Below are 13,152 nucleotides of genomic sequence, written 5' to 3' on the forward strand. Positions count from 1 at the left end.
CCCCTTTTTGTACGGACTTTGATTTTTGAATGAGTCACTGGAAAACACCTCTCCATGCCAGTGGTTTTGGCCTTCCTGTCATCTAGCATCTGACAAAACCACAATATGTCTCCAGGGGGGTTAGGGGCAGTGACCTGTAAGAGCCTATTACCAACCAAAGCTCTGGGCAAGCATTGCCAGCCTCAGCACCTTCCTGGTGCTCTCTAGACTCCTGGATTTCTATTGAAATTTTCTAGCTCATTCCCAGTACATATAGAGGAGAGTAGGTATTGTAAATATGCACAGAAAATCTCTGCCAATGGAGTGTGTGCCAAAAGAGTTCTTACCAAGATGTTGCACAGCACCAATTCCACCCTCCATAAGCTCTTCTTTCTGGGTATTGTCCTCCTCCATCAGAATCTTCTGCTGAATCTCAAAGGGAAACTGGGATCGATGCCAGCCTGCATTCAGCAAGAAAGACAGGTACTATCACAGGGAGGCCAAAAGCTGAACTGACCTCAGACTGAAAAACAAAAGATCAACAGAGCTGGGAAAACTAGCTGCTGCTGAAGTTGAAATTCAGACAACTTCAGATTATCCTGCTATACCACTGCTAACTATCCTTTACAATACCTAAGCTTCAGCAACAACAACAACTAACCCACACACTTTTGGATGGAGTATACATAAATTAAAACAACAATAGATGTCAGCAAACAAGTAACGGAGGATCCTTAGACCAGAAGAGGAATCAGTGTCTTGGCATAGCTGCTTCTATTTGAATTTTTGGTTGTTGTTTCAGCTTTCATTCTATGCTTATTATTTACCAGCCATTCTGTTGGGTTCTTTGTCTTAAAAAAATGTTCCATATCATAGAACAGAAAAACAAAGCTCCCCCCACCCCCCAGGCTTTCCTCTATCTCCTGGTTTTTTAGCCAGTCCTCCTCAACCCTGGCATGTCTAGTTTCTCTGCAGATTTCTGGAGTGCCCTGGGAGGAGCCATGTACTGGCTCCCATTTGTTGTCACTGTCATGTACTGGCTCCCATTTGTTGGGTATCTACTGTGTCAAGTGTTTTCTCATTTAATTCTCACAGTGACTCTAAGATAATGTATTGTCATACTCATTGTGCAGACCAGAACCTTGAGCTCAGGGAGACTAAGAGGTTATTAAAATCACAAAACCAGTAGCACATGTAATCCCATCAAGTAACACCCCCACATCCTATTCAAATGCTGACAAGTGTCATGTTTTTTTAAAACTATATTGTTGTTTACATACCAAGGAGAATGTGTTCTAATGGTGGCAAAACTGGAGGCAGAAAGGCAATATTTCAGGAGAACGGTGATAACCTAAGCTAGAACATCTGTTTAAAACAGTAAGTTTCAAACTCTGATGTATATATGAGGTAAAACTTACCAAACCAAGAGGATTTATTGGTACTAGTTGATGCAAGCAGGGGATTCTGGTGTAACTTGGGTAACTGGTGAATGATGGTGCCATATCTAAGAGTGGGAATATAGGAAGTGGAGCAGATTTGTAGTAAGGAAGGAAATTCAGTTTTAGATATGTTGAGCTAAAAGATATCTGTAGAGCATCCAAGTGAATTGTAGAGCAGAAATACATGTTTGGAGGATGCAGATTGCCAGATGTTTATTTTCCCACAGAATGGGTGGAAGTGAGCTAAGCTGGTTCACAGGCCAAGAGAAGATAGAGAGGGAAATGTTAAAGATAAAAGGGAGACAGGGATTAAGTGATGGAGCAAGATCCTGGGACAAGGGAGAGAGGATGGATGGGTTAAGTACCCAAGTGGAGGGCTGTCACTGACTGGAGGAGGGCATCTCAGTCTAATAGAATTACTGGAGGCAAGGAGGAGGAGGTGAGGATGGACAACCATTTAGACCAACAGGCCTCTGGTGGTAAAAGGTAGGAAAAGAGGTTTTCTAAAGCTGAGGGGCTCCCTTTTGTCAGTGAAGTTCAAGGCCAAGTCTTCCATTAAAAGCCTAAGAGTCTAAAAATATTATTAAAGAAGATAAATGCTGAAATATGTACTTCATAAGTTAAATTAAAAAGAAGCTTTACCCCTTGAGGGGTGGGAGGCAAAATATGGAACAATTAAGCTTTACCCCGAGGGAAACCCCTGAAACTTTCTCAAACATTAGGACTTCCAAGTTAATGGGCCAAGCCCTTGCTCTTGAGGCTTCCTCTTATGAAACCTATTTCTGGAGTACAGAAGCTAAGTCTACCTATGGTTATGCTTACGTAGTGCTTCCAGAAAACCTCTTTTGTTGCTCAGACTGTGGCCTCTCTCTCTCTCTGGAAGCCCAACTCTGCAAATAAAATCATTACCCTCCCTCCTACATGGGACGTTACATCCAGGAGTGAAAGACTACCTGGCAATGTGGGACTGAGCCTGGCCCTGGCACCATGGGATTGACAATGACTTCCTGACCAAAAGAGGGAAAAGAAATGCAACAAAGTAAGGTATTAGTGGCTAAGAGAGTTCAAATAGAGTTAAGAGGCTATTCTGTAAGCTAATATTAAACTAGCTTCAGCTAGATATTGCTAATTACCAGGGTTTCCGAACCCCAACCAAACCATTCCTGTCAACCCTGGGCTTTATCTGAGATTCTACAAAAGTTTCACACACTGAGATTACTTTCCAGAAACCTACAACTTCAGGTGGTCCTAGGCCAGATACGTCCCAAAATCCAGAGGAGCCTGCCTCTCCAAGAACATCAACTAGTTCCATTACCCTATCCCATATATCAATACCCCTTTCCAATAAGAAAACTTAGAAGAAGCATAGTCCAAATACCCCTAAAGATTGGGAGAAGGTTTAAAGGAGAAGGAGGAGTTAGAGAAGATAGGGTTTAACAAATGAGTGTGACTGCTGAATCATTACATTGATATTTCTGTTGGTCTCCAGTGTCTTGGAGCAGCTAGAAGAACAATAAATCGGGGAACTGAAACCCACACCAAACTTTAAAATCTGTTCTATAACTACTTGTTAAAAAGTACATGGAAATTTATGAGGGTTTTTTTGTATGTTATTTTTCACAATTAAAAAAAATTTTTTTAATGGGTTAAGTATCTGAATGGACATTACCCCAAAGAACATATACAAATGGCCAATAAGCACACAAGTAGATGTACAGTATCATTAGCCATTGGGAAATGCAAATCATAACCATAAGAAAATACCATTTTACGCCCACTAGGATGGCTATAATCAAAAAGACAGATTATATATAACAAGTGGTAGGAATGTGGAGAAAGTGAAGCCCTCATAACACTGCTAATGGGGATGTAAAACGAAGCAGTCACTGTGGAAAACAGTTTGGTAGGTTCTCAAATGTTAAACAGATACCCGCACAAAAACTTGTATATTAATATTCATAGCAGCATTATTATTAATTGTCAAACAGAAACACCCCAGTGAACTGCCAGATGGATTGAATAAACAAAATGTGATAGATAATACAATGGGATATTATTTGACAATAAAGAGGAGTGGAATACTGATACATGCTACAACATGGCTGAACCCTGAAAACATTATGCTAAGTGAAAGAAGCTATTCCCAAAAGACCACATATAGTATGATTTCTTTTATATGAAGTCCAGACTGGACAAATCTATAAAGACAGAAAATAGATTAGCAGTTGCCAAGAGCAGGGAGAAAACGGCTGTGGGGCAGTAATGACTGCTAATGAGCATGGGGTTTCTTTTTAGGATGATGAAAATATTCTAAATTATTATATTAAAAATCATTGAATTATACACTTCAAAAAGGTGAATTGTGTGGTATGCTGAATTATATCTCAATAAACCTATGTTTTAAAAAGAAGCTTGAGGGTAGGCAATGGTGTCTACCAGTGGCAGGGTTCTTGCCTGCCATGCCCGGGCAGTGCCGGAGACCCGGGTTCGATTCCCGGTGCCTACCAATGCGAAAAAAATAAATAAATGATGTTTGAGGTCTGAGGCAAGCGCTAAAGAACACTGCTGAAAACCAGATGATAATAGTAATAGCCACTTTATCTGAGGATTTATTTTTTGCCTGATATTGTTATGCATTTTACATACATTACTCCTTTAATCTTCACCATAAACTCATATTTCTAGGCACCGTTTTACTCATTGTACAGACAAAACATTTAAGAATGAGGAAAAATAAGGAACTTGTCCCAGGTCAACAGTAAGAAAGAATTAAAGACAAAATTCAGTCATAGGTCTGCGCAATCTGGAGCCTGCGTCTTAATACCTAATCGTGTTGTCTCCTACGAGCTTTGCTTTTTTTTTTTTTTTCCTTTTCTTTTTTAGCTCGAGCTCTCTAGGTGTGCTCCAGCACTCCCACAGATTTCTGTGTCTATCACTATTGGAGTATTAGATAGCATTTTTCACCTTTGTAGCCCTAATAAATAGTGGCAGAATAAACATATCAACAAATTAGCACTTTCCTTACTTTCTTCATTGCAGGAGTCCTAGAAGCATGACTTGTCTCATGTCGTGTGAGTTCCTGATGTCAGAATACTAAGAGATAAAGTAGCTAAGAACTTTGCGCTGACCAAATGCACATCTTCATTCTCCATGTGAAGAGATTATGGGAGAGAGCAAAAAAACAATAGCTGATCTCATCTCCTAGATAGAGAGACAATGCTCATCCTACCCACCTCCCAAGTGACTTCTTTCATGTTTTGTGATCTACATCTTATCATCCAGCTTTCCTCACCCATTAACTGCAGACATACTTAGGTTAGTCATTGGCACACAAGAAATTTTATCTTCCTTTCTGATTCTTTTACAGTGTTGCTCTTCCTCTTCCCCTGCCTCCCCCCACAGTTGATACCCACCAATAGCTCACTGTTTAAATACAGACTTTTAGCCCAGAATGGCACAAGGAGGTCTGCAAAATTAGAGTGAAGAATAATCGTCTGCTGAAGGAAAATGTGCTATCTTCATAGAGATTGCCTCTGGGTACTGAACTTGTAGGTGGAATTTATTGTTTTCCTTCCTTTCCATCTGTTCTTTAAACATTTTTAGTTTTTTATTTGCTTTTTTTGCAATGAATGTAAATTACATTTATAACTAAAAATTATTTTTTCTAAAGGAAGTAAGAGAGCCTTTTTTTCTCTTCATCTCACCTAGAATCTTGTTTTAATAGATCTTTCAGTAGTTTTCTCTCTCAAAGGTCTGGAAGAGTTTCACTTACAAGAAATTATTGTAATGATTGACATCAGATAATTTCTTAATTCCATCAAAAATTAATTATTTAGCAATAAGTGAAAGGAAATTTGTAGTTCTAGAGTAATCAATCACCCATCTAAAACCAGTCAAAATCATCTGGTTAGTGGAATTATTTTATTATTTATCACAAATTACATAATTGGTATTCATATTTTTAAAGCAATAATACATCTATTAGTTATATAGAAAAACTGTCAAGTGAAAAAATAATTATCTAGACTAGGCAAATTCATAGAGACAGAGAGTAGATCAGAGGTCATCAGGGAGTGGGAAGACTGAGGAGCTACTATTTAAAGGATACAGAGGGGTGGGCCATGGTGGCTCAGCAGGTAAGAGTGTTTGCCTGCCATGCCCAAGGACCTGGGTTTGATTCCCGGTGCTTGTCCATGTAGAAAAAAATAAAATAAAAGGATACAGAGTTTCGGTTTGGGGTGATGAAAAAGTTTTGAAATAGTGGTGATGGTTGCACTTTTTATGAATGTATTTGATAAGACTGGATGATACACTTAAAAATGGTTAAAATGGCAAATTGTAGGTTATATATATTTACTACAATAAAAATAATTCTGCACGTCTCTAACCTGTCTCTTTAATAAATGCAATTTCAACAATGGTCTTAGGTGTGCTTTATGACACTGTGATTTTAGATGTCTCCTCGGTAATGGCACAACTTGGAAGTTCATTTTGTCAACCTATAAAAGAAGAGATAAGATGCAAACCTGGCTCACTGAACTGGCCTGCTTAGTCTCCTCTGTGTTTGGTAATTATAGCAAAAGACTGGGAACAATTTAGACTGAGACACTAAGGACTTTGTGAAGAAACTATGTGATCTGTGCATATAAATCCTAACACTACTTTTCTGCAATGGGAGAACTCAAAGAAGATAGTTCTTTATAGTAAATAACGCAACATTTATGTGGACTTTTATTGTGCTGGGCATTGAACAAAAGTCTTTACAGAAATCACACAATCTTTCTTGGTAGGATCTCCCATTAGACAGATGAATAAACTGAGTTTAGGAGAGGTGGAATAACTTGACCAAGGTCACCCAGTCAGTAAAAGAGGGGCCAGCAACACCCCAAGTTCTGACTCAAAAGTCCAGGTCCTAGGCGGCCACGGTGGCTCAGCAGAGTTCTCGCCTGCCATGCCTAAGACCTGGGTTTGATTCCTGGTGCTTGCCCATAAAAAAAAACAAAAACAAAACAAAAGCCCAGGTCTCTCAATCTCTACAGTACTCTGCCTTTCCATATCCTTTCTGTTATCAACAAGTGATCCGCTTTCATGGGGGTGGTACACTTAAGAATTGTACGGAAGAAAAAAAATCTATCATATTGATATGTTTACAAGCAATCACCCAATATCAATGCAAAATACTAAATTACATATTAGCAAACAGAATCCAACATCACTTTAAAAAATATACCATGACTGCAGTAGTTTCCAAGCCGCTGGAATGCGATACATCAGAAATAGAATGGCTTTTTAAAAGGGAATTTAGTAAGTTACAAGTTTAGGTTCTAAGGGAGTGAAAGCATTCAAATTAAGGCACCAACGAGAGGTTACCTTCACTTAAGAAATGCCAATAGGTCAGGAACACCTCTGTCAGCTCAAAAGTCACCTGGCTGGCATTTGCTGGTCCCTAGCTCCTGTGCTCCATTGTTTTCAGCCTCTATTCTATGGGGGTTCCTCATTTTGCTTCTCTGGGCCTGGCTTTCATCTCTTGGCTTTCCTTGGCTCTTTCCAGGTTCTGGCTTTGTTAACAACTCAAGGTGATGTCTGCTGGGCTCCAAGCATTACCAAACATCCGTGTCTGTGTTATCTGAAGCAACTGTTCTCCAAGCATCTACATCTACTCTCTCTGTTGGCTCTGAGGCTTCTGTCATTTCTAACTCTCTCCAAAATGTTTCTTCTTTTAAAGGATTCCAGTAAACTAATCAAAACACACCTTGAAGGGGTGGAGTCACATCTCTATCTAATCAAAGGTCACACCCACAACTGGGCACATCACATCTCCATGGAGATAATCTAATCACAAGTTTCTGATCTACAATATTAAATCAGGATTAAAAGAAAGGGCTGCTCCATATTGAGACATATTTAGAAAGGGCTGCTCTGACAAGATTGGGTCAGGATTAAAACGTGGCTTTTCAAGGGGTTCATAATATTTTCAAATCGACAAAATGACCAAGTAGGATTTATTCTTAGAATGCAAACATAATTTGAAATTTAGGGAACTTGCATTAAAAAAGGTAATAATAATAATAATAAGATTATCCCTTAGATATCAAAACAAAAGCTTTTGAAAAAATGCATTCCTGTTGAAAATGCTCAAGAAAACAGGAATTGATGGAGGATTTTAAAACACAATACCTTAGTTCTAAAGCCAGTGTGTTACTTAATGAGAGAAATACTAGAGATATTTCCATTAAGATTAGAAACAAGACCGAGATGTTCACTATCTCTGCTACTATTGAACATTGTTCTAGATATGTAGCCAATACTATTAAAAAAGAGAAATCAATAAAAGGCATAGGAATTGCAGAACTCTATTTTCAGATGATGTGATAGTATACTTGCGTTCTAGTTTGCTAGCTGCTGGAATGCACTATACCAGAATCAGAACGGCTTTTAAAAAGGGGAATTTAATAAGTTGCTAGTTTACAGTTCTAAGGCCAAGAAAATGTCCAATTAAAACAAGTCTATAGAAATGTCCAATTTAAGGCATCCAGGCAAAGATATCTTGATTCAAGAAGGCTGATGAAGTTCAGAGTTTCTCTCTCATCTGGAAGGGCACATGGTGAACACAGCATCGTCTGCTAGCTTCTTCACCTGGCTTCTTGTTTCATGAAGCTCCCTGGGAGGCATTTTCCTTCTTCATCTCCAAAGGTTGCTGGCTCATGGACTCTGCTTCTTGTGGCTATGCCATTCTGCTCTGCTTTCTCTGAATCTCTCTTATCCCCAAAATGTTTCCTCTTTTATAGGACTTCAGAAACTAATTAAAATCCACCAAATGGGAGGAGACAAGTCGTCACCTAATCCAGCTTAACAACCACTCTTGCTTGGGTTACATCTCCAGGGAGATGATCTAATTACAGATTCAAACATACAGTGTTGAGTAGGGATTATTCTTCCATTACGAAATGGGATTTAGATTAAAACATGGCTTTTCTAGGGGACATACATCCTTTCAAAACAGCACAATTTAGAAAACCATGGATAAGAGTGATGCCCCAATAAATCCCAGAATGATTTGAACAGTGAATAAAGAAGTATTTTTGAAGTCCTCTTGGGGGGATGGTGAGAAAAAGGGAAAATTCAACTTCCCCATGTGGAGAATATCTGATATTTTCACAAGCAGTGGGGACAACCAAAGCAATAGGCCTCCAGCCTTGGGGTTTGTTCATATAAAACTTATCTCCACAAAGGATAGGCTAAGCCTACTTAAAATTAGGCCTAAGAGTCCCCCCCCAAGAGAACCTCTTCTGTTGCTCAGATGTGGCCTCTCTTTCTCTCTCAGCCAACACAACAAGCAAACTCACTGCCCTCTCCTTTTCTACGTGGGACATGACTCCCAGGGGTGTAAACCTTCCTGGCAATGTTGGATAGAAATCCTAGAATGAGTTGGGACCCAGCATCATGGCATTGAGACAACCTTCTAGAGCAAAAGGGAGAAGAGAAAAATCAGACAAAAAAAAGTGTCAGTGGCCGAGATATTGCAAATAGAGTTGAGAGGTTATCTTGGAGGTTATTCTTATGCATTATAAAGATATCACCTTTTTAGTTAAGGTATATTGGAGAAGCTGGAGGGAACTGCCTGAAGATGTAGAGCTCTGTCCCAGTAGCCATGTTCCTTGAAGATGATTGTATAATGATATAGTTTTCACAATGTAACTGTGTGATTGTGAAAACCTTGTATCTGATGCCCCTTTTATCTACAGTATGGACAGATGAGTAAAACATATGGATTAAAAATAAACAAATAATAAGGGGAACAAGTGTTAAAATAAATTTAGTAGATTTAAATGCTAGTGATTAATGAAAGGGAGTGGTAAGGGGTATAGAAAAAAATAGGGAAATAAAGGTTAAACTATATTGGGTAGATGGAAAAACTAGCAGTCAATGAGAGGGAGAGTAAGGGGTATGGTATGTATGAGTTTTTTCCTTTTTATTTCTTTTTCAGAATTGATGCAAATGTTCTAAGAAATAATGATGGTGATGAATATATAACTATGTGATGATATTGTGAGTTATTGATTGTATACCAAAAATGGAATGATCAAATGGTAAGAATGTTTGTGTTTGTATGTTGCTATGTTAAAAAAAAAAAAAGGAAAACCATGGACATCAATGATTAACTCAAAAAATAAAATAAATGCATTCTTTCTTAAATGTTATAGATAATGTTCATTTATTTTATTTAATTTTAATTTTTTAAATCAGAGCAGTTATAGGTTTATAGAAAGTTCATGCAGAAAGTACGGCTACATTATACCTCCACCTGATAATGTTGAAATAATTTCAAACTTCATAAAAACTGCAATAGCAAAAAGAACATGTTTTCCTGAACCATTTGAGAATAAGTTGTCAGCATGATATACCACACCCTAATATTGTGAAATCTTTCAAATAAGGACATTGTCCAGTTAACCACAATACAATGACCAAAATTAAGAAATTACCGTTAATACTTATTACCATCAAATATACAAACTCCATTCAACTTTAATCAATTGTCCCAATAATAACCGTTTTAGGCTCCAATCTAGGATAATGTGTTGTATTGTCATGTCTCTTCAGTGTTTTTTCAAAGTGAAAAATGCAGCATGGGTGGCCCCTCATAAACTAAATTATTTTCATTGCCTGACTTCTTCATATCAGTAGTGAAGATGGAAAAGACAAAAAAGATTGAGGGCAACCAAAAGCCTATCCTGCCAGACATATAAAATACAAATGGTCATTTAAGTGTGTAGAGAGAAGTCTGGAAATGATGTCGTGCTTCTATCTTTTTTTATTTTTGTCATAAAAGTTTTAAAACAGACAGTAAAAACAGAAACATGCTAAACCAATCACTCTTTGCTGAATTATTCCTAGGTAAAATGTTTGCAAGAATGTCTCATTTTCAAAATGGTTCTTAGACAATTTTTCTTAAATTAGATTTAGCAACTCCACAACATTAGTAAATTCTCAGATCTGATTGATCTTCAAGAACTCTCATTAAGCAGCTTGTTCTTAGGTTAAATTTTAAATAGGCATACAGTGAACACAACTATCCCTATTGTATGATAAATGAGTACTAAGTGGGTTAAAAAAATTCTTATCTGACTTTGCCTCAAAGTTCTAGGGGGATGCAAATAAATAAAATCAGAAATGGAAGAGGAGACATAACAACTGACCCCAGAAATAAAGAAAGTAATGAGAGGATACTATGAACAACTTTATGCTAATAAACTTGACAATGCAGAGGAAACAGACAACTTCCTAGAAAGGCATGAACAATGACATTGACTTGAGAAGAAATAGATGACCTCAACAACAAACAATCACAAGTAAAGAAATTGAATCAGTCACTAAGAAGGAACCCCAAAAGAAAAGTCCAGGTCCAGATGGCTTCACATGTGAATTCTACCAAATACTCAAGAAAGAATTAGTACCAATCCTACCCAAATGCTTCAAAAAAACTGAAGAGGAGGGAAAGCTACCTAACTCATTCTATAAAGCCAACATCACCCTGATACCAAAGTCAAACAAAGATATTACAAAAAAAAGGAAACTACAGACCGATCTCTCTAATGAATATAAATGCAAAAATTCTCAACGAAATTCTTGCAAATCGAATCCAACAGCATATTAAAAGAATTATACACCATAACCAAGTAGGATTCATCCCAGGTATGCAAGGATGGTTCAACATAAGAAAATCAATTAATGTAATACACCATATCAACAAACCAAAGAAGAAAAAACACATGATCATCTTGTGGCATTTGACGAAATTTAACACCCTTTCCTGCAGAAAACGCTTCAAAGGATAGGAATAGAAGGGAACTTCCTCAACATGATAAAGGGAATATATGAAAAACCCACAGCTAACATCATCCTCAATGGAGAAAAACTGAAAACTTTCCCCTAGGATTAGGAACAAGACAAGAATGTCCACTATCACCACTGTTGTTCAACATTGTGTTGGAAGTTCTAGCCAAAGCAATTAGACAGGAAAAAGAAATACAAGGCATCAAAATTGGAAAGGAAGAAGTAAAGCTCTCACCGTTTGCAGATGACATGATACTATATGTCAAAAACCCTGAAAAATCCACAACAAAACTACCAGAGCTAATAAATGAGTAGAGCAAAGTGGCAGGTTACAAGATCAATATTTAAAACTCTGTAGTGTTCCTATACACTAGTAATGAACAATCTGAGGGGAAAATCATGAAAGAAATTCCATTCAAAATTGCAACCAAAAGAATGATATTTAGGAACAAATTTAACTAAAGAAACAAAAGACCTATACAGAGAAAACTATAAGAAATTGTTAAAAGAAATCACAGAAGACCTAAATAAATGGAAGGGCATACTGTATTCATGGATTGGAAGACTAAATAGAGTTAAGATGTCAATTCTACCTATGTGATTTATAGATTCAATGCAATGCCAATTAAAATCCCAAAAACTTACTTTTCAGAAATAGAAAAACCAATACCAAATTTATCTGGAATGGCAGCGTACCCCAAGTAGCTAAAAGTATCCTGAGAAAGAAAAATAAAGTCAGAGGTCTCACACTACCTGACTTTAAGGCATATTACGAAGCTACAGTGGTCAAAAGAGCATGGTACTGGCATAAAGATAGATATACTGGCCAATGGAATAAAAAAGGGTGTTCAGATATAGATCCTCTCATCTATGAACAATTGATCTTTGATAAGGCAGTCAAGCCAAGTCACCTGTGACAGAACAGTCTCTTCAATAAATGATGCCAAGAGAATGGAATATCCACATGCAAAAGAATGAAAGAGGATCTATATCTCACACTCTATACAAAAATTAACTCAAAATGGATCAAAGACCTAAACATTAGATCTAAGACCATAAAACTGCTAGAAGAAAATGCAGGAAAATATCTTATAAGACCATAAAACTGCTAGAAGAAAATGTAGGAAAATATCTTATAAATCTTATAATAGGAGGTGGTTTCCTAAACCTTACACCCAAAGCACAAGCACTGAAGAAAGAAAGAAAGAAATGGGAACTCCTCAAAATTAAACACTTTTGTGCAAACCATGGAGCACATTAGTATTTGCACATAGTATAAGATTTAAGAAATCATCTAGTCAGTTTTATTTAGTCCAGCATTTCATGAACTTGTTTGAGTACAGAACACACATTTGGGGGGTGGAGTGGAGACACAACATGTGTTACTATAAGACCCAAGGAGCACAAACTGTATGAAATGCTGGTATAGAAAATACCACTCCCCATGTCACTTCCTCCTTTATTAACTGTGTCAGCAGTTTGATATTAGGCAATTCAGTAATGAATGTAATTGCAGTCATTCCTTATTAGGATTATTATGCAAAATATTCATAAGGATTTAATGCTCAGTATTATCCTTTGGCTCTTCCTCTCCTCATTCCCAAATTTAAGAAGTTAAAAGCATGATAATACTTCTGATAATTAGTATGCATTAATTGCTTACTATGTGCCAGGCTCTATCCTAAGCTCTTTGCAAGCATTATTGCATTTAATATGCAGTCCTGTGAGGTAAGTTTTATTACCATAATCATGTTATAACAGTATACTGAGGCACGGAGATATTAATTAAACCACAGATCATACACAAGTTGAACCAAGTATTACAAATTCAGGCATTGACATTCAGAATCTAGAGTATGAACCACTTCATAATTCTGCCTGAGCTTTAGTCATCATT

At 37.3% G+C, this 13,152-nt stretch overlaps 1 long non-coding RNA gene across 1 annotated transcript in view; it reads right to left on the bottom strand.

Moving 5' to 3' along the window:
* Window positions 1-339: 339 nt before the first annotated feature.
* LOC143647864 (uncharacterized) overlaps window positions 340-13,152 on the bottom strand; it is a 127,090-nt gene continuing 114,277 nt past the window's right edge. Inside the window, exon 3 of the long non-coding RNA XR_013158217.1 lies at window positions 340-440. This is a non-coding gene — a long non-coding RNA (uncharacterized LOC143647864). The remainder of the gene's footprint in view (window positions 441-13,152) is intronic.

Source organism: Tamandua tetradactyla, chromosome 10, assembly GCF_023851605.1.
Source record: "Tamandua tetradactyla isolate mTamTet1 chromosome 10, mTamTet1.pri, whole genome shotgun sequence".
In the NCBI taxonomy this organism is placed as follows: Eukaryota; Metazoa; Chordata; class Mammalia; order Pilosa; family Myrmecophagidae; genus Tamandua; species Tamandua tetradactyla.